This window comes from Mustela erminea, chromosome 7 (assembly GCF_009829155.1).
Source record: "Mustela erminea isolate mMusErm1 chromosome 7, mMusErm1.Pri, whole genome shotgun sequence".
Lineage (NCBI taxonomy): Eukaryota > Metazoa > Chordata > Mammalia > Carnivora > Mustelidae > Mustela > Mustela erminea.
In genome coordinates, this window is record NC_045620.1 from 136,569,165 (window position 1) to 136,590,594 (window position 21,430).

The 21,430-nt window shown below is 45.5% G+C and overlaps 1 long non-coding RNA gene across 1 annotated transcript; it reads right to left on the reverse strand.

The window, feature by feature from the left end:
* Positions 1–9,920: 9,920 nt before the first annotated feature.
* On the reverse strand, positions 9,921–14,143 carry LOC116596590. Its single transcript, XR_004288203.1, has 3 exons — positions 13,733–14,143; positions 13,398–13,592; positions 9,921–13,026 (listed from the first exon to the last, which is right to left on the reverse strand). It is a non-coding gene; the product is annotated as an uncharacterized LOC116596590 (long non-coding RNA).
* Between the last annotated feature and the right edge of the window lie 7,287 nt (positions 14,144–21,430).

Below are 21,430 nucleotides of genomic sequence, written 5' to 3' on the forward strand. Positions count from 1 at the left end.
ATTTTCATCTAAAAAACATAATCAGTATCTATTATCCTACTTCTTCAAGAAATCTTCAAAAATCCTGAAATATAAATATTTTTATGCCCTATGAAGGGTAGTTTGGTACGTTTCTGTTAAAGCACTTACAACAACAAACCCTCATCATTTTCTTACCTCTGGTACAGAGCAAACACTCACACTGAACTGGTTTTATTTTATTTTATTTTTTTAAGATTTATTTATTTATTTATTTGACAGATGGAGATCACAAGTAGGCAGAGAGGCAGGCATAGAGAGAGGAGGAAGCAGGCTCCCTGCTGAGCAGAGAGCCCGATGCGGGGCTCGATCCCAGGACCCTGAGATCATGACCTGAGCTGAAGGCAGAGGCCTCAACCCACTGAGCTACCCAGGTGCCCCTGACCTGGTTTTCTAATGAAAATAGTATATCCATAAAAAGGTCTTCCCTAATGTTTCCTACTAGTTTTTTCCCCTTCTGTGTTTAAAATTGTCTACCACTTTCCCTTAAGAGAGCACCGTCTTTCTTCACCCCATGGGTATCTGATGGCTTTGTCATGGGACTTGGTTTGACCAACAACATGTGGGTGGAAAAGACACTTGTCACTTCCAAGTAGAAGCTTCCATAACTGGCACTTTAGCCCCTGTACCCTCTTTTCCACCCTGAGACCATGGAGGCATGTGCCACAGATGGAACACCACTAGTCTGGGCCCCTGACTGGGTGTGGTGAGCCAAACTCGTGACCTTGGCTTCTGAGCTGGCCTGTGAACAGTAAGAACACTCTTAGCACGCTGTGTAAGGGTGGTGATCCTCATTAGGTCACAGTGAAATCCTTAGTAAAACTGCCATCCACAGTAACTTGGGACACAAACATGTTCCTAGTAAGACCATACATAGGTTTAGTCAAGGAAGTGGGAATTCAGAGTTGGGCCGATGTAAGTTTCTTGTGAATGGTTACATTTGATGAAGGTTGATGAGAAAGAGATGAAATTGGGGAAGAAGTGTCCAGTTTACAAGTAGGAAAAAAGAAAGAAAGAAATGAAAGGTCCATAAATGAAAGGTTGGAAGACTTAGCTGATTCTGAGTCTTCCAGCTTTAAGCATGACAGACTGATTAAGACTCAGCTGTATGACAAAGACCAAATCCAAAGGGCGTTTGTACTCTTTGTTAAACCAGGTACAATTTTGTTGAATTGCTTTCAGTTATATTTAAACAGTTCACATAGAGAAAGAATTGCTTTGTCTCTCCCATGGAAATCTACTAGACTCAAGGCAAATGCAGCTAGATCTAGAGGGGGAAGAATCCATGTCTGAGAAATAATTTTGAGTATGGCTATTGAAATAAAGTAGCTAAGAGACTGACATTTTTGAGAGAGCTGACTGCCCAAAGACCCTCTAGAACTGAAGTAGAGGGATCCTTAAGACTTAAATGGAGGCTTGGGCTTACGAACTATGCACAAAGGGTGCTAAGACATTGCTGGGTACGGAAGAGAGATATCAGCTCCTGATCTCATCAAATGTGGCTCAGTAGGATAATTAAAAGGAGGATGCGACCAAGGAACAATTTGTTCAGTGGATTAAGGAGCAGAGCAGGGTCTTAGAAAGCAGTGCAGCATCTGTCGGAGGGTTTTGGAGTGTCTACTGGAACCAGGCAATCCCTCTTCCTTCACCGTTGTACTGGTTGCAGGGAGGAAAGATTCTTTGCATGCTGTCCCCTCCCCGCCCCTCCCCTCCCCTTCCCTGTTTCATTAGATAGATCTCCAGGGCAAAGGAAGCAAATTTGGGGAAGGAATGAGTGTGGGCAAGCAAAAAGGGGAGTAAAAGTATTATTTGTGACCAGAATGGCAGACTGTGGGAAACTGTCTTATCTTTTATAGCTACCTGCCATTCCTCTCCAGTGGAGGCCACTTCCCTCCACGTTGACAAAAGGCTGGCCAAGTGAAAATGAGCATTGTTTTCATCCACGGTGATGATCAGAAACGACTTTAAGAACCAGCGTGTGGTCAGCCGTGCTCTCTTCTGTGTCACAGCTCTAAGGATGATGCCTTAAGATAGAGCCTTATCCACCAGCTGGACGCCTCCTGCGAGCAGCTCCCTCTTGCACCACCGATGAACCTGGGAGGCCGAGGAGAAATAAACTGCTGTTTTGAGCCAGTTTTGTGAATTTATGTGGATGTTTTTCCTGCAGACCTTGCCTAATGTAACTTATTCCTCCTGGTATAGCTCTCATAGCATGCTGCTCTTTTTCTGTCACCATCTGATAGATCATCATTTTTATGCTTTCTGAATTGAGGTGAGAAATAGTATTCCTCCTTCAGCTGGATATGCTTGAGGAAGAATGATTTTTGTTTAGGAACTTTGATCAGTTGCCTAGGCATAGCAAGTAGGGCACTAAGCACATGAGTTCGAGGCACAAGAAAGAGATGAATTGGGCTTTTGTAAATCATGAGCTGGAATTAGGGGCTAGCTAGGAGAGTAGAGAAAGAAGAGACAGGAGCAGAATTCCTGAGTAACTTATGGGACCGAGCTGGCGATGGCACAGAAGGAAGAGTATTCCAGCTATGGAGAAGTCTAATGCTCAGCCCGATGACTCTGTTGTCTTTAGAGTTGTGCGTGCCTGCTTGTGGGGCAGCCCCAACGGTGTTCTGTAAGAGGCACTGTTCATCTGCAAGGCATCGAAGCTATGTTGTATGTTCCTGTTTCCTTTTCAGGACATGTGAAAGATTAAGCCCCTAAATGAAAAATGAAAGCCAAAGTGCATTAGAAGATCTACGGGTCCCCTGGATTTACAGAGCTCTTGGGAGAACACAGGGAATTGGACAGAGTCTTTGGAACTTAAGGGCCCTCTAGTTGATATCTGGTTCGCATGTATTTAATACCTGTCTCCTCTAGTCTCCTGCAAGCTACTTGAGTGCCAGGGCTGGCCCCGATTTGTACAATGTCTTTATTTCAGTGCTTGCCTTAGCCCCAGGCATAAAAATCAGTGATGCGTGCCTACATGAATGAATGAATGAACAGTGATTGAATGAATCGGGTAGAGTTATTCATGTATATTTTGGTTTTCTCCACCTGAGTGGGAGTGTCAATGAGCCAAAAGCCATATTGCATGTCTCTCAACAGTCCTACTAAATAATGAACATAACGTTTGGGGAGGTTAGGTATTAAACTAAATTATTCTTTCTTGGTTATTTATTTGTTGTAGTTATCATTATTGTTGTTTTAATTAACTCTATTTGACTGATTGACTTCCTGAGTTCTTGGAACCAAACCTTTTTGCCTGTAAGTGTGGGCTGCTGTCTCCAAGGCTGCAGGAAAAAGAAGTCAAGTGGAAAATTATGACTTCTGAGGACAGATGGATGTAGGACCAAATCCTAGATCACCCCAATACAATCTTGGGAAAGTTCCTTAACTCTCCGAGCCTCTGTTCCTCTTTATTTAAAAAGGGCATTAATGGAGTGCTTGGGTGGCTCAGTTGGTTGGGTGCCCAACTCTTGATTCTGTCCCAGATCATGATCCCTGGGTCATAGATCCAGTCCTGTGTTGGGCTCCACATTCAGTGGGGAGTCTGCTCGAAATTCACTCTCTCCCTCTGCCCCTCCGCTTCTTGCGTGCGTGCTATCTCTCTCTGTGTCTCAAAAAGTGGGGGGCATTAATGACTGTGCTGCAGTTTTTTTATGATAGCTGAGTTAAACAGGATGCTTAATGCCCCCTGCAAAGTGTTTGATAGTAGAAGTTTAGTCTGGTGGGGGCCTAATGCTGCAGCTGGAAATGAGGAAAGCCCGTCCCATTTCCACACAGCATCGCAAGTCCTGGCATTTTCATGTTGTACTTGAAGCTGCACTGTTTTTGTTGCCGCTACAAGGTTATTTCTAACGTTTCCCTATTACCATTTTAGTTAGTGCTTGGTACAAGTAGTTGAGGTTCCCTGGTTCTGATATCATCCTTGATGCAAATCATGGTTTCTCCAAACAGACAGAAACAAAATGAATGGACAGAAAACAAATAGAACATAATTAGAGGGTTTTTTTGAAACTTGGGCTCTTCACAGATCCAAAGAAAGACAAATGTCCTACTGATTCAAACTTTTCTTTTCTCCCCTGAGTTCTGGAATCGGGGAGGTGACACGAAGGGAGAATGTGACTGGGATGACATTTTCAGTCCGTGATTTTTCTCAGATTTCACAACTGATTTGAAGTGTATATTTCTGACACTGCAGTTAAAAGTTAATTAGACACGGGACACACCAGCTGCACGCAGAGGTCATTGCCATCCTGGATGTGGGTAGATGCAGAGACATGTGGCTAGGGGGTCAGCAACAGCAGTTGCTGCAAACAATCATGCATCCCCCAGGGGTTCTAGTTCCTGAGTTCATTTGCAGAGTGAGGCTATGGAATTGTGGAAGACCAGCCAGAGGGAGTCTGCTTGTGCGTCTGATATCACCAACCACAGGCTGTGTAGCTTCTTCTGTGTCTGGGATCTGGGAACCAAGTCAAAGTTAAGGTGACACCACCCAGGTTGTGGGAACTAGGGAACTGACTGCAGTCTGTGAAGGTTGGATCATCACAGATGCAGGTGGGAGGCCATTACTGCCACACCTGCCCTGTAAGCAGGAAGTCATGGGTTCTTAGGAAGAGAAGGAGTTAGAGTCCTCATGGCTATTCGTATGAGTCAGCAATAGTGCTTTATGCCAGTTAAAGAAATTAATGAAAAACCTGTGCCTCTTTCCTTGTCAGATCTTCCAAGATGTGGTACGTAAGGACCCTTACACAATGAGTTGCATTTTTTTTTTTTAGTCCTCTTTTCTATACCTCCTGATGTAACTTTAGAGTTACTGAAATGAAAAATGGATTTTAATTTTTAAAAAATGAGTTTGAAAAAAAAAGGTAAAAAAAAAATGAGTTTGAATTTAAGAAAGCACCTCTGGAACTCCTATGGTATGTTTGCTGTTTGTTCCATCAGCATATCCTATGATCATAATCCTGCACCACTAAAACCTTTAACTGGTTCTTCATCACCATCAAGATGAGCCAGCATCATTTCAGCAAATACTCAATCAAGATCCGCCATGAACTGACATCTGGCATGTTCTCAGCCTATTTCTCTCTGGGCTTTCTGTCCAATTCCACACGCGGGTCATGCTGAACTCTGTGCATGCCATGGGTCAGGCTGGTTTCCACAGTTCTGACATTTTCATTTTCATGACTTAAAAGCGAGCTCAGGATTCTCCCTCTGTACACACACTCCCTCACACTCCCTCACCTCACCTCAGAAATGCTCCCTTTCTGTTTTGTACTGAAATCATACCTGGTACTACTCCTATAACGTGTTGGCCTTGTATCATAGTTCACACATCAACTCTCTTCATACCTTGTAATTTATTTGAGGAGAGAGAATCAGTCCAACTGAACATGAATCCTAAGGTTAGCACATAGAAGCACAAAATGTTGATGAATTGAGATAGAAAGTTCCTCTTAAGGAAAATATTTTTAATCATTAACAAAATCTGGAATTTTAAACACACATACATATATACACACACAATAATGAATGAGGAAAATATCAAAATGACAAAGAAGGAGATAATTATGGCTGATTTAACTCACTTGACCATCAGATCCTTTATTCCTACTATCAGTCACCATGCATATCTTGTAAAGCAGCATAATTTCAAAAGCCATTAATTATTGTCTCCTTACATCACAAAATAGAGACAACAAAACCATCACGTCAAGGGAAAGCATGAGACTGACACATTTTGCATAAGCCATAGCCTGTCTCTAGCTGCCAAGGGGACTAGGAGCCAGGTGGGTTAAAACCTTGGACTAGAGCCGCTGTGACCCTGGCCTCAGGTACAAGAGATGGTAGAAGGCTCTGGTTACGTTCGAGCCGTGATGGCTATTTGGGATGCAAGTGACAGCGGTGTGACAAAAGGCGGTTTCCTTCCATCTGCGCGCAAAGCTGAAGTCCGTCCTCAAACATGTGCAGCTGCATAGAGCCCAGGAACAAGTTCCCTCGTGGCTCTTCCAGACCATTCCTAAGGAAAAACTAGCTTGCTTTTCTTTTCTCTTTTCTTTTTTGCTTTTAAAATATGTTGAATCCATCATGTGGACATAATTCTCCTCACTGGGCCCCAGCAGCTCAGATCCACAGGATATCGCCATCAGGTCCTCTGTAGCTGGACTAGTCACTCCCCTTAGTGTTTGGAGCTGAAGGGAGGCTCTGTGAAGCCTGACTGCATGCCCGTTTCCCCCTGTTCTCTGCTGAGGAGGTCTCCAGATTGCTCCTGCTTGGGGATGGCAAACTGGCCTTCACATTGATCAAATATCTGTTCTGGGTCAGGCATAAGGCATCATTTTATTTAATCTTCATGACCAGAGGAAAGGGAGTTGTTCTTGTCTCCTTTTCAGGACGGAGGAACGCAAGAACAGAGAGATACACAGCACAGCTTCTCTCACAGAGCTGACAAGCACAACTTCTCTCACAGAGCTGACAAGCACAACTTCTCTCACAGAGCTGACTTAGGGGAGCAGCAGTTCCCTGGTTTGGGGCCATCGAGCCCTTTCTCCTTAATGATACTTCCTTGCTGTCTCTCCTCTGCCAGAGCACCACCGTTACTGCCCTGCTTCCCCACGTGATAGCCACCGAACCAGGGGCCAGCCCAGGTCATCTGGGAGATGGCTTAGCAGATGCACAGCCCCAAATATAGCCAAGTATCACTTAAAAAAAAATAGATAATGATAATATCTCACAAACCTCACAGGCTTACCTCCTTAAAACCATTCTGCTTTCTTAATATAGCAATGCAATCACTTTTATTGTCAACCAAGAAATCTATTTTTGCCAATATTAATGTTACTCACATTTGAGGGGGAGAAATGAAAATGCAGGAAAGTAGAAAAAAATCATTTGTAGTACCCCGATCCGAGGATAGCCAGTGTTCGGTATGAGTGGCTCATGATCACAGTCCCAACAGACTCAGGTCACTCTGCTTCCAGGTGGATTCTGCTTGGTGGCTCATGTGACCCCAGAGGTTTCAACTCGCTGGGGTCAGCCACCGTTCACTGAGCTGGCGATTCTTCATGGGAGTCAAGTGTTCATCTAGAGCACATGCGTAATTTGAAAGGTCACGTGTAAATTGCAACTTCCTTCTACTCAGAGCATCCTCCCCTTGTCATCCTCAGGAAAGGCTTGTTGTCCCTGTGACCCCCATGTCAGGAGCAGGAATCCTCCCACAGACTGGAAGTGAGACTTTCTTTGGAGGATCTCAGAATGAGCAAAATAAATAAACTCATTTTAATGCCCACTCTCTGCCGAGTACTTTGACAAGAGATTTTTAAGCTCTGTGAGAAGGAAGATTTGATTTTATTCTCTGTCATTTACCCAAGGAATGTTGGGTAGGACATTTTGGGTAGGATGTTTGTTAAGACTGTTTCCAACACACTATGGCATTTAAAAAGTATAATTCGTTATATATTTACAACAACAGAGTTGTAAGATAAACATTTCTACTCGCATTAAAGGACCTGAAAACTAAGGCTTATCGAAGTCCAGGTTGCTGGACAAGGCTGGCCGTGGATGGCACAGCTGCCCTGGGCAGCACTGCGCCATTCTTTTTTGCTCAGGGCCATTCTGCCTTCTCCCTAACAGTGCATTTGATACACGGTGAGTGGCTTCACGTCGTCTGATTTCAGTCCCCACAAAGAAAGACGTATTGACGGAGGCCTTATTAGAGTCACCACTGATCCACCCTTGTCCCCGGATCCCCGTCTCCTGACATGCTGGATCTCCTGACCAAAGCATTTTCAGTAGGTTGTCTCTGTTGTGGAAGAATTTCAAACTACAATGAACCAGAGGATAGAAAATGGGAAATTCCATACAGTGTGCCCTCAAGAAAAAGAAAACTGTGGGGCTGAGAGGCTGATTTCCCATAAATGCCTGATTTACAGAAAGCTGATCATGGAATTTTCTTAAATGATAGGGAGCTGGTCCAGGCTTACCTCATATCAATTTTGGAAGTTTTAATTTTGGTTTCTAGAGACGCAACCCAGGTCAGGTTGATCTCACCAAATAAGCTAAATTGAGCTTCCTTTGTGTGACTGGACTAGTTTTGTCAGCTTGGAGAATTTTCAGCGATGGTCTTCATTTGTTTTGATTTTAACAGGCTAAAGGAACTCTCCTCTATTTCCATCCCTGCCCATGATACAGCCCACCCCAAACCCTCAACAGACTCACCTGTAGCTTGCCACAGTTTGTGTGTCCTGAATTGCAATTCCTGAGCCAGTCCTGAAAAACTCCTTTTTTCGACAATTTTGAGCTTGCCTGGGTATACATCTTTTTATTTAGCTTGACACTGTCTTCTAGAATGTTCTAGATAATGCTTTATTTTTTTATTTTTTTATTTTAATTTTTTTAAATTTCAGTGTTCCAGAATTCATTGTTTATGCACCACACCCCGTGCACCATGCAACACGTACCCTCCAAAATACCCACCAGCAGGCCCTCCAAACCTCCCACATCCCTCCCCTCCAAAACCCTCAGTTTGTTTCTCAGAGACCGCAGTCTCTCATGGTTCATCTCCCCGCTCCGATTTCCCCCAGCTCCCTTCTCCTCTCCATCTCCCCATGTCCTCCGTGTTACTCCTTATGCTCCACAAGTAAGTGAAACCATATGATGATTGACTCTCTCTGCTTGGCTTATTTCACTCAGCATCATCTCCTCCAGTCCCTTTGTTTAAAAATAGATACAATATCAAGAAGTCTCTATTTCCTCCATCTTGATCAAGTATGCTGACTTATCTCCAGTCTCTCTTAAGCCCTTAAGCCACGTTCAAGAATTTGAACTTTATGCTAGGAGTTCTGAGGAATCCCTCAGCAAACAGGTGAGGGCCTAATCACATGTGCCCTTTAGAACGATCGGTGTGTCCAATGAAGAATGGAACGGAGAGGGGCAAGCCTGGAATCGAGGAAACTTGTTCGAAATTAGTACATGAGTGTAAGTGAGAGACGAAGCGGGTATGTGGTGAAGAATTGAGCCCTCCCCGAAGAGAATTCTGGATCTGCCCTTTGGCTCCTGGGAGGTGAGGCCTGAGCCCAGGAATGTCATCTCTGAGGAGTGATTTTGTTTGCCTGTGGGCCTTGGCTCACACCCGGAATGATATAGGGTGGAGACTTTGGATCGCATTGTGTCAGCTCAGCCTCTGAAGGGACTGCACACCAAGGTCAGCAATGTGGGCAGCCAATCAGGTTTCCATGATTGAGCTCAATAAACACACTGGACACTAAGGCCCAAGTGAGCTCCTCTGGCTGGCAGGGCTCTGTGCAGATTATCACGCATCTTTGCTGAGATGGTAATGTTGCCCACAACACCTCAAGGACAGGGCAGCTGGAAGTGCCACGTTTGGAACCCTTCTGGACTCTTCCCTATGCACTGTTCTTCCCTTGGCCAATGTTAATGTGTGTCCTCTGGCTGCACTAACCTACAGCCATGAGCATAACCACTTTGAGTTCCATGAGTCCTTTTAAGTGGTCCTGGGAACCCCTAAATTTGCAACTGGTGTCATAAGTGAGGATGGTTTTAGGACTGTCCCCTCAAGAACAGTGTGTGTCAGACCAAAAAAAAAAAAAAAAAAAAAAAAAAAACAGAAATGGAAATGAAAGTGAGCAGAAGCTTAGAAGAGATGTTTAAGAAATAGAACTGTTGAGCCTTGTTGACTAGACATGTCACCATGACATGGTGAGGGGGGGATGAGGAGTCATCAGGGTGGCATTCAGATTTCTGACGTGGCTGCTGGTGAAGTGCTTTGTGGTACTGACCCAAACTTGATTCTGTCTTCCAAGACATTTTATTCTTACTGCCTAGAACAGGGATGTTTTAGATACAAAATAGGTGTTGAATGAAGAATGGTCTGGGACAGTGGATAAGGGCTGACTCATTTATTGACCAGAATAGGAGAGGATCATGAATTTACCATGGGATATTCATTGGATGGTAAACCACACTTTCATTTTAAATTAATCTAGGAGGCCAGGTTTTGTTTTTAATGGATGCTTGCAATTAGAGGCATCCTATTATTTTTTGTTGCTCGTAAAGAGTTTAAGACAGCTTTCAATGAAGAAGTTAGATCTTCTGAAAGATTAGTTCTATCAAGCTATGTTCATGAACATTGTCTCATTTCAATTCAGATTATTTCTGCCCAAATAACAGGTATTGCTCCTGCACACGCTAAACATCTGGACCCCTGAGAGGTGTCACGAAGAAAGCTTACGGCACAGGAGACCTCTTTTTATTATGTTCTGTAGAGACTGCTGGCTTTCTTTAAATCCATACTTTGGTTACCACAAGATTGAGTTCATCACATTTTCTTTCTCTTTATGACATTGCTAACTTATGGTTAAGGCTAGATGCTAGTCACAGTATCCTTGCTGACTTATATTTTTGTCATTTTTATACTCTGTTCTCTTCAGTAGATGTAGATTACACACCAAGTCTCCCTCATTAAGCTTTTGGAATTACCCTTGTCTCATTAGTATCACTTGTATGTGTAAGTTATTAAATTGAAAAAAAAAAAAATCAGAAGCCCGGATAACACTTCCTCTCACTCACTGCCCAAGGGGTCTGGGTAGTCACTGTGAGAACAGGAATATTTATAATAACAATAATACTTGGTCTGCTTGATTTTTAGTTTTTTCAGAAGAATAAAGGTGCTATCATCAGCCCAACTACTGAGTAAAGTTTGAAAAGTTTGAAGTCCTTTGCAACTGTCAGCTATACATGTTTTAATTAGCTGAATTATTCGCGAATGACTTAAACCTATTTTTTTTGTGTGAATTCTGGTATGTCCAATTTTAAGGACTTTTCTCCTTAAAAATAACTTCACAACTTTTATCCTACTTATGCAAAACAAGAGTCTCAAGGTGGCTGTTATGACAACTTCTGTAAATAGGAGCCTGAGTGCCAATGGCAGACCAGGTGGCTCGTATCAGGCCGCCCAGCTTGGGTTCTGGAGCAGTGAGGTCAGGTAGTCGCACTGACCTCTACAACCAAGCCACTCTCCTTGTCCCCCCGCTTCCCCCCGCCATGCCATAGTCCTTTCCGGGTGGGACACATCTGTAAAGTAGGTAAATACCATTTCTTTCTTTTCTGAAGCACTTTTCCTTCCTTAAAATAGGGGTGTTGCTTCATCATTCCTGTGGCAAGAGGAATCAAGAATAATCAGAAAATCGCAGTCCTGGAACAATATCTTGGTGGAAAATTAAAACGTTTGCAACTGGAAGTCCAGAGTGAAAATGGCATCCTAACTTAAGAGAGAGGCTGCTGTTGCACTGACGTTAAGGATTTAAAAACGAACACAGGAAGTAAAAGCCTTTTAGTAAGTTTGTGTTCATGTGCGGCGTGGGCACGGAGGGGCTCCTGCATACGGAGCAGCCAGCTGTCTACGCGGATCACGTCCAGCTGACAGAAGCGTCTGGGATGCCATGGGGCGCACACAGGCTCTTTGGAGAGACTGCCTTGATCTGGGGTTCTCTCTCCAGCAGTTGCTCACTGTAGACCTTTAACTTCTCCGACCTCAACTTGCTCATCCATAAAATAGGGATTCAGTAGTAGCCATGCCGCACCTTCTTGAGCAGGGAGCAGGTGGGCAGCAGCTTTGCTGTTTCTCCTTCTAGGTTAAGCCCCTGCACTGACAGTTAGTGGGGGAAAGAGTTTGGCCTTCCATCTCCCCCGTCCAGTGCTGTGTGGTGGGCATTCCATGTAAGTCATGAAATCATCTGTCTCCTTTGTCTTTTAGAGGCAAAAAGTTCCAAAGATCTGTTTGCATTTAGTGACAAACAGGGAGTACAGGAAAGCGGTGACAAAGCTTTGGATCTGAGCAAAACTAGTGCACTCGTTTCTAGCTTTGATTTCCTTAAGTATTCCCAAAAGTCATGGACGTTGTTCAATCTAATTTAGAGATACTGAAGACCGTTCATTGAGCAAATAGTAAAACCTATCTTCCGTGGGTTCATTATGTTTACACCAATCCTATTTAGTTAATGTTGCATTTTCGTAAATTGTACTTGCTGTGGAGTAATTGTGAGTCATAGAGAGAAAGAAAAACATGTAAATTAATCAGCGCTTAAATAGTAAACAATATACCTAAATAGAGACTGAGCCAGAAGGGCTTTGGCAAAGGCACACGCTTTCATCGTGCGTGTTTCTGAGTCAACATAACTTGCGATGTCCATTCGTTTCTTAATGTTGTCTCGGTTTGCTGGAGAGGTGCTAGAGGAATACCGATGCGCTTCTGCATCTCGGGTCTGTGTCCCCGGCAGGGCTGTTGATGGGTGCGATGTGCACTTGCGTAAGACAGCAGCATCTCCTGGTTCTCCTGGTTCGTTACCAGTGGGGGTGCAGCTGTGAGGACTCTGTGATCTGGAACGGCCAGGCCCCTCTTCCCCGTGGAGGGTCGCACGGTGCACTCACACATGAGCCACTCTCGTTAATGCTAATGGCAGCTGCATGTGGTTCTGGGGTGATTTAGCCTTTACATATTTCCACTTTGGGGACCCGAACCTTCTACATGCCCTCCTGATCGGCAGTTTCCTGGAATCGGTCCACCAGAACATCACACATTTCTCAAGTCCTACACCAAACCAGGCTAATCGCATTGGCCAGACGGTGTTCTCTACTGCCATTTCCCAAATACAGAAGGAATGCCTGGTAGTTTTTCTGGGCACTTCCTGTGTGCCAGGCTTGCCAGGCCTGCTGTTGCCTGACGTAGAGCAGTCCCTGACGGCCTGTAGGGGAGGTGCTATTCCTCCGTGGAGGTTAGGAGAGGAAGACCCGGCCAACTGTCCAGCGGCAAATCACAAGGCTGCACTTCCTCTGTGTGCCTGTGGATGGGTCAAGCCATCTCTCTCAGCCTCAGTGTTCTCATCTGTGGAAGAGGGATACCATTGTCTTCTTCTGAGGTTGTTACCAGGACAGCCACACTGAACACATCACCAGGCAAGAGGAAAGAGCTCCCCATTGTGCAAACCAGGTCGGGCTCTAAAAGGTGAAAGACAGTCCTGTCACTTACAGCTTCCTCAGCTGTCCTAGACAAGAAGACTGTGGTGTCAAACATAGAACCCACTTCTCCCAGGAACTCTTTTTATTTATTTTTTTAAATTTTTTAAAAGATTTTATTTAATTATTTGACAGAGATCACAAGTAGGCAGAGAGAGCGGGGGAGGCAGGCTCCTTGCTGAGCAGAGAGCCCGATGCGGGGCTCGATCCCAGGATGACCTGAGCTGAAGGCAGAGGATTTAACCCACTGAGGCACCCAGGCACCCTCCCAGGAACTCTTCTTAATGGAAAGTGGATGAAGTCCTTCATCAGCACCCCTCCGCCCTCAAGCAAGTCTTATGGGTGGCACCAACCTCGTGGTGAGGCAGTTCACTTTTGAAGCCCATCTTCACAGTGGACCTTGACCCTCTTCTGTTTATAAAGATCCGTGGTGAACCCTCAGTCCCACCGTCAGCACATCTGTCTTTGTTCTGTCCTTGGGAAAACCTGTCAGAACCAAAGACCAATCCTCCTAAAAGCAGTTGGGCTGAAGTCTTTCCATCTTTGTCCTTCAGATAAAGCTGAGAGAAAGGGGCATGAGGACTCCAGAGTGGAAAGCATCTACCCCTTTGCGGCTAGTCATCACTGGCGGGAATGAGAATTCTACAAAAGCATAATAAACATATTTCTGGTTCTACTGGAATTCTACCTGTATGTGACTGCCACCCCACAGGACAAAGTCCTGTCTCTGCCTCAGAATCCATCAGCACTTTTGTTGGAAAAAAATTCCGTGTTTAGCAACCAGTCTCCACCTATGGCCTGCGGGTCCTCACACTGGGCTCTCAGCCTCGGTGGGTCTCTTGTGGTAACCACACACATTAAGAAACAGTGGGTGTGGAGGGACCCCCGTTGAGGCTGGTTTCTGGGGAAGCTGAGTCTGATAGGTTAACACGAAGGGAGTTTATCAAAGAGTGTCTTGGGATCCACACTTGTGGAAGGAGAAAAAGGGAGCAGGGTAGGGGAGAGGGAGGACCAAGCTTCAGAGAAGACCCAGGACAGCCTCACGTCTCTTATGGGAAGCTTGTGAGCTAACATGGCCCTCCCCCAGAACCTCTGACTTGGGCTGAGATGGTTAGAGTCTTATGACTCATCCCCACACCCAGCCCCTGCTCTGGACCAGTCCCACACATGGATTGCACCAGAGGAGGCATCCGAGGGGCAGCTCTCTAGAGCCGAGGCAATCTCTGAAAGGCTGCCCATTCGTGCTCCTGCTCCAGGGCCAGCCGGTCCTTCAACGAGGGCGGTCCGGCTGGCGCGTCATAATGTCCAGGAGTGCCCCCCCCCACATTCTGCATGAGCTTCCGTGACCCGGTCTCTTCCCCTGTGACCACTACCATGTTCAGACCCATAATGGAGAAAAAAGTGAGGATACTTTCTCTAGGTCTTTGGCTTTGGATGTTCTAGGATTATGAGAGGACAGAGGGGAGGGGAAAAGGATACAGGGAAAAGGTAAGAGGAGAACGGAGGGCGAGAAGGAACCTAACAGTTAGGATGCAACAGGTTGTGTAGGGCAGCGAGATAGGCGGTTTCTATCCTCTATTCTATGCAATTTCCATCACTTTCCCTTAGAACCCACGGGGTGGCTAACTGACATCTTAAAGATCAAGAATCTGGCACTCAGTGAGTGAGCGGCAAGTACAGTAAGTGCTTTGTCTCTTTTCTTTCACTTTAAAATCCGTGTCTGGAGCTGTGGTTCCAAGTACAAGCACGTGCCCCTGACGTCAGCTTCCCAGGTCCGCGAGCCTGCAACCTCCCTGACCTCCCAGCCGCTGTGGCCGCTCCCAGATCTGGAGCTAGACTTACCTCCTCTGCCTGTCTTCTCATTTCTTGCCTGCACGCATGCCATTTTCTAGCTTCTACCTTACAAAAGATGCTCAGTAACGTGCCGTGAATCTTGGGTGGTAGCCTGGGGCTCACAGCTGTACCCCCCACCTGTATTACCCTAACTCCCTGCTAGAAGAACGTTACAAGTACACTTGGGAGACGACAAGGGACAGCCCAGATGGCAACAAATTCAACACACGTGTACAGAAAGTGCTTTCCCGGCTGTAGGTTTATATTACACAGTGCACACTCACACGCACGGAGGGATGGCTTCCATTTTACACATAGCATCTCAATCCACACAATAAACACAGATTTCCCTTTGTTTCAGAGTTGAGGAAACTGAGTCGTGGAGAGATTGAGGCGTATACCTGAGTTCTGTGGTACAGCCCAGCTTCAGATCTGGCTCTTTCAGACTCTAAGTCTTAGCTTTGAACTCGGCCCGACGAACACCAAGCATCAATGATCACACCCCACCTTACCGTCTTAGCTGGGAGACCAGCCTGGCAGGGAAGGTCCGTGTGAGGCGAAATGCCTATTTTATTTTATTCTCTGCTCTAGGGCACATGAGAAATTGTCATCTTAGACCTCATGGATGCGCACACATAATTGCAAACACGGTGCACAGTGTGTGTTCATACGGAATCGTCGATATGTATCGATTGTATCAGGGAGCGTCTGTCTTGATCTAAGACCCATGAACAACTGATCAGTAGATCCTGTTTACATCGTACACAAACACGAACTCACACTCACTGTCACACGCACAGACACACACACACACACTCTTGCTGATCTTCCCTCTTGGACGTGTTTGTTCAGAGGCTGCTCTTGCCTGCCTCCTTAGGGCGGGGGTGGGGGGGCTCCTGCACAGGTGTGAGTGTGGGTGGAATTTATTCTCTAAACAAGTGCGAAAATGACAAAATGTACAGAAAACCACAAAAGCAGTGATGGTTGTTTATCTTGATTTTTTAAAAATGCAGACTGAAGATAGAGGGAGAAAGGTGCCAGGGTGCTTGAAGCACTGGGTGGGGAGAGAGGGACAGAATGGAGGACAAAAGAGAAAATGGGAGAAAAGTAACTTTGTCAGCCGCCCCCCTTCGGAGAAAGGAGCCCAGCTGCTGCACGGTTTTGAGCTCGTCTTATGAATTAGCACATATTAGTGGATGGGGGAGACACCGCAGGGAGGCGTGAAGAGCGGTTTTGATATTGTCAAAGTGCTGATGGCTTTGCTCAAACCAGGTCCAGAGGCTAGAACCACAGAGCTTGTGTGTGAGGGACCTAGTCCCTTAGCTGCTTGAAACTGCGTGGCTCGGAACATAATGGCAATTCTTCTGGTTTCTGTCCTTCCATTGCTGTGAGACACATGATTAAAAATCCGATTTCGCTCGTCAAGCCTTAATCAGCTACCCTGCTGGGCTGGAGTGAGAGCCGTAGTAATGAGCCTGCTTTGGAGGGAAGGCAGGGGTCGAAATGGGACCTGGGAACACTGCTTTCTTAGGGCTTTTCTTAACTCCAAAAGCATCTCCTTCCTGCAAAATTTCAGTCACAATCTGTAATCCATTAGCTAACTAGCTCCCCCTCTTGAAAGTTTTTTCAGATAAAAACGGATTAATGCTATAAAGTGGTGATCGAACATCAGACTCATCTTTGTTTATGGCTGTCGCTGGAATCAGTTGTGTCAGAAGGAACAAAACAAAAAATAATGGGGTTGTGTTCAAATCTGTCTAAAGTGAAAGGTGCAGCTGTGTCATTATTTTAATTAAAGTCTAACAGCTTTCAAGTCATCTTTTTTTACTTAAAGGTGTTTTGACACACTGAAAAGGAAGGGAATTGGAAACACTTAACCTGCAGTTAGCTGAGACCTGCCAAGGCCTTCAAGAGTTAAGGTAGCAAACATGTTTGTCACCAAAAAACACGAGTTTGTATTATTGTCAGACATTGGGTCTCTTCGACAAAATGCCGTGTCATGCCTTGCTTGTTTCTGTATTGTTGCTATTTGATTTTGATTTTAAGCCAGGCATATTCTCTTTTCATCTTGCATTTGAAAACAAGAAAAAGTTTTGACTATCTCTAGAAATCAAGCAATGAATCTACTATGTGATACATGATAGAAATTTCAGAGCAAGGTTCGGGGCCACCGTGTGATACATTTTAGAGCGTGAGAGTCTTAGCAAAGAGATGCAGGGAGCAGAGCTCGGTGCTCAGACACTGTAACCAGCTTGGATCTCTTTAAACCAGCTCTGCTCAGGCCTGGCTCTGAGTATATTTGAACCCTGTGGCGGACTAACTCATTATTTATACCTGGGTCTCACCCTTCCAGAGGTTCTGATTTCATTGGTCTGGGATGTGACCTGGGTGTAAGGGGTTTAAAAAGTTCTCCGCGTGATTTAAGCATATAGCCATACTTGGGGGCTCTGTTTTAAGCTAAACGGTATCATCCGCAGGCAGTTTCACTGAGTAATTGACAAATGCGATTGTAAATCACTTGTGATCACAAAGGCAGGCGGCCACCTAGGATCCTCCCGTTACTCCAGGTCCTGGTTTTGCTCTGATGCATCTCTCCACACCCCAGGGACCATCTCCAGAGGTGACTCTCCAGAATGGGATGCTTCTGGGGCTACTAACCCAAACCGGCACTCAGACATGCCAGCTATTTGACCATTGGCCAGGATGTTAGTTCGCAAGAGCTTCCATAATAACGTGCCACAGACTTGAGGGATGGAACATCAGAAATGTATTTCCTCAATTCTGGAGGCTGAAGCCTAAGATCAACTACTGGCAAGGTTGGTTTCACTGAGGCCTCTGTCCTTGGCGTGCAGACAGCCGCCTTCTCCCCGAGTCCTCATGCGGTCCCCCTCTATCTGTGTCCTAATTTCTTCTTATATGGACATCTGTCATACTGGATTACAGCCTACCTCCGTGACCTCATTTGACCTTAAAATTACCTCTTTAAAGGGCCTCTCTCCAACTAAACTCATATGCTGAGGTGGAGGTCAAGTCTTCAGTTTATGAACTGAATTGGTGAGTGGGAAGGGGATTCATCTCACAATAGCTGGCCAGAAGCAGAGTTTGCACTGCCAGCATAAAGGCCTTTGTCACAGCTCTCTGGGAACTGTGACTCGGAAGAACTTCAGAGAAACTACCTTGCATAAACGTTTCTGAACTCTCTAAGTTCCTTTATCAGTCAAATTGGCACCAAGGTAGCAGCCAGCAGGGGGCTCTGTGCCCATATCAAAGGGCAGAATTAGTCTGGGAACTGGAATGGAGAATCCATCTTCTACCCCAAGGGCCACCTAAAGGGCCTGAGTGCCTTTTCCAGGGTCCTGGGAAGGGGGAGGCCCTGTCCCCACAGTCCCTGGTGAGTTGAAGGAAAATGGGCTCTATTTCCTCTGCTGTTGTTGGTTCAAGGCAGCTCCGCACCCTAGTCCCCACGCATAAGCACCAGGCTGCCTGCCACCAGAGGCCATGAGATGGCTGGAAAGACCATGTTTGTTTTCCTCATTAACAGCAGAGCGTGCTTGTTCCTTCAGTGATGGGATCGTTGGACGTTTGGCTTATTCTTGGTCTTGCCTAAGTTTGAGCCTCACACACCCCTTGGTGTTTTGGTTTGGTGTGATTCTTTGAGTATTTCTGTTCCTTACATCTTAAGGTTGGGTGAACTTCTACTTTCTTAAGTGTTAGAGAAGATTCGGGTGAGCTTTGTTCTCAAATTTCCAAACACAAGTTCTCTGACTCTTTTCACCCACTTTGAATCTGTCTTTGCCCGCAGCCAAGATGACACGGCCTCACCGTGTAGAGGTGTCGCACTATATTCTAGAGATTTCTGTGGGCGGTGATTGAGTCCTCTAATTAATGCCTCGGCAGATGTGCATTCTTTCAGTTCCTCTTCTTCAACTTTACCAACAATTTTAAACAACAAAATCAGGTTCAAGACCAAATAATAAAATTAAATGAATAAAGTCTTATTTTGAGCTCCGTGAGAACATGGCTCATATACCCATGAGTTTTGGACACTGCGTAGATATGCATTTGAAATCCAGTGAACTGAATTGAGTCAGACTTAATTTAATTAAACGGATCCCTTTCTGTCCAATCTGGGCGGGACCTGTGACTCTGTCTCTGGAGATGAGTGGGCTCCGGACAAGGGCGCCAGTCCCAGGCCACACACGAGAGAGGTCAGACCTGGGATTAGCTCTCCATCGCGCAATGCCTGCATTAATTCACAGATCACAGCCTCAAAGCTTCACGGGCACTTTGCTTTAGGAAGATGTCAAAACAGGACACTATTTCACTGTCTTCTGTTTAGCACATCTCCAAATGGCACATAAGTTTTAAAAATGAACTGAGGTGTGGATAGGAGTTAGACACTGAAAGGCACATGTTCTATTCAAAACACATAGTCTCTTAGACAAGACCATGTGGCTTGCGGGCCACAGGGACAAGGTCACCCGTAATAAAAGAGAGGGATTGGGCTTGCTGCTGGCCAGCCTCACTTAGCTACTAACAGCCATCTGGATTGTCGACGTGGAGGCCAGATTGCTTGTTATGTCCACCAAGTGAGTTGTCTTGCCCTGGAACAACAAAATACAAAACATCAACAAAAGAAACCTGTCATCTCCCTGTCTGCCTCCGTGGAAATAAGCTTTCCTCCAACTTGTGCTGGTGGCACAGCCACGGAGCTCAGCTCTGCCAGTCGGCAGGATGACAGCTGCCAGAGGGGCGCTGGGACAGGAATCCGATGGGCAGGCAGAGGGTTCCAGATGAGGACGCCACAAGAAGGCATTTGCTGTGTTGTGTCCTCACACAGGCAGCAGGAGTCCAAGAACACAGCACTTCTTTATTAGCCGAATGACCGTCCTTTCCCTTGCTCACTGGGCTAAATAGAAAATGAAGTCCAGGGCCATTGGTTCGCAGAGCTCTCTCGCTCTGCGGCTCCCTTTCTTTTGTTTCTAAGAAAAAGCAAATCACCGAAAGGCTGAAAATCTCTCCTAATTTAAGGAAGAAAAAATGAGCTGGCCTGATCTGGCATTTCATTAAGGCTTTTGTGTCTGTTTTGGCTTAGTGCATCTTCTGCTTAAAGGTGGTTGTTCTGACTTTGTTTTCAAGTTTCTTCTTAAGTTGTATTAATTTTGCTGCGTATTATTTTGAGATGCGGACCCAGAGAAGCAGAGCGCGGGGCTTTCTGGAAGAGCGTTCTGCTATCAGTGGAGTACAGCAGTGCAAATATTTCTCCAAGTAAAATGGCAGCCATTTATCAAATCAGTTGTAGCAATTTCTTTTTTTTTTTTTTTTAAGATTTTATTTATTTATTTGACAGACAGAGATCACAAGTAGGCAGGGAAGCAGGTTCCCCACTGAGCAGAGAGCCCAATGCAGGGCTGGATCCCAGGACCCTGGGATCATGACCTGAGCCGAAGGCAGAGGCTTTAACCACTGAGCCACCCAGGCACCGCAGTTATAGCAATTTCACTTCGCAGTCCTGTGAATTTTGTGCCTCTTCCTAAAATGTCTGTCTCAAAAGGCACACAGGGAGTACACTTAGCAAACTGCTGCATAGGGCAAGCACCTACCAAATCATTTTATTTGCTATAAAAAATTGTTTATTAATTTGTAATTGCAATAACACATCTTACACTGACCTGGCACCAAGGGTGGTTGGTGGGGTGCGTATAATCAGGGATTCAGATCAAACAGCAGTCAAAAATGCTACACCACCGTTAGGATTTACCTTGAAATTTGCAGGTAGAGTGTAGTAATGTCATATTCTTTCACTGAAACAGGAAAATACCTGTGGATGGTTTAGATAAAGTTTTCTTACAAGATTCAGAATCTAAAGGATTTATAGAAGAAAGAATCCAATCCAATCCAATCCAATTCAAAGAATCCAAAGAATCCAGATCCATCAGGAGTCTTAGTAAGCCTAGTCTGAGCCTTCATCTAATTTGGTATCCATCATCAGTGCCCGTGTTGGCACACCAGGCTCCACCAGAATGGAAGCTGTATGATACTCGGGGGACCACAGTGGAAGAGGGGCCTCCAACCTGCAACAGCGGTGTCAGTGCCAAGGACTGAGCAACCCTTGAAAGACTGGGAGCTCCATCTCCGGGTGGTAGTTGGTTTTGAAAAGTCTTTGAGAGCGCTCGGAAACACGGCACGTGGAACCCAGATGGCTGAGGTGTTGGATAGAGACAGGAGACAGTACAGTACCATACAGCAAAAGCCAGATGGCCAAGCTCAGGGAGCTGAAAAGGCATGTCTGAGGGGTGGTGGCCTTTCTATTTAGCCAGGGAGGCTAAGTCATGGAAGATGAGGTCTGTAAAATTGTACACAACCAGATAGAAGTGGTACCTGAATATGAAAGCCAGGGATTTTTTTAAAAACATATTATTTATTTATTTGAGAGAGAGAGAGATAGCACTCCCGAGGGAGAGCACAAGAAGGGGGGAAGGAGAAGCAGATTGCAGGCTGAGCAGGGAGTCCGACCCTGAGCTCGATCCCAGAACCCAGAGATTATGACCCG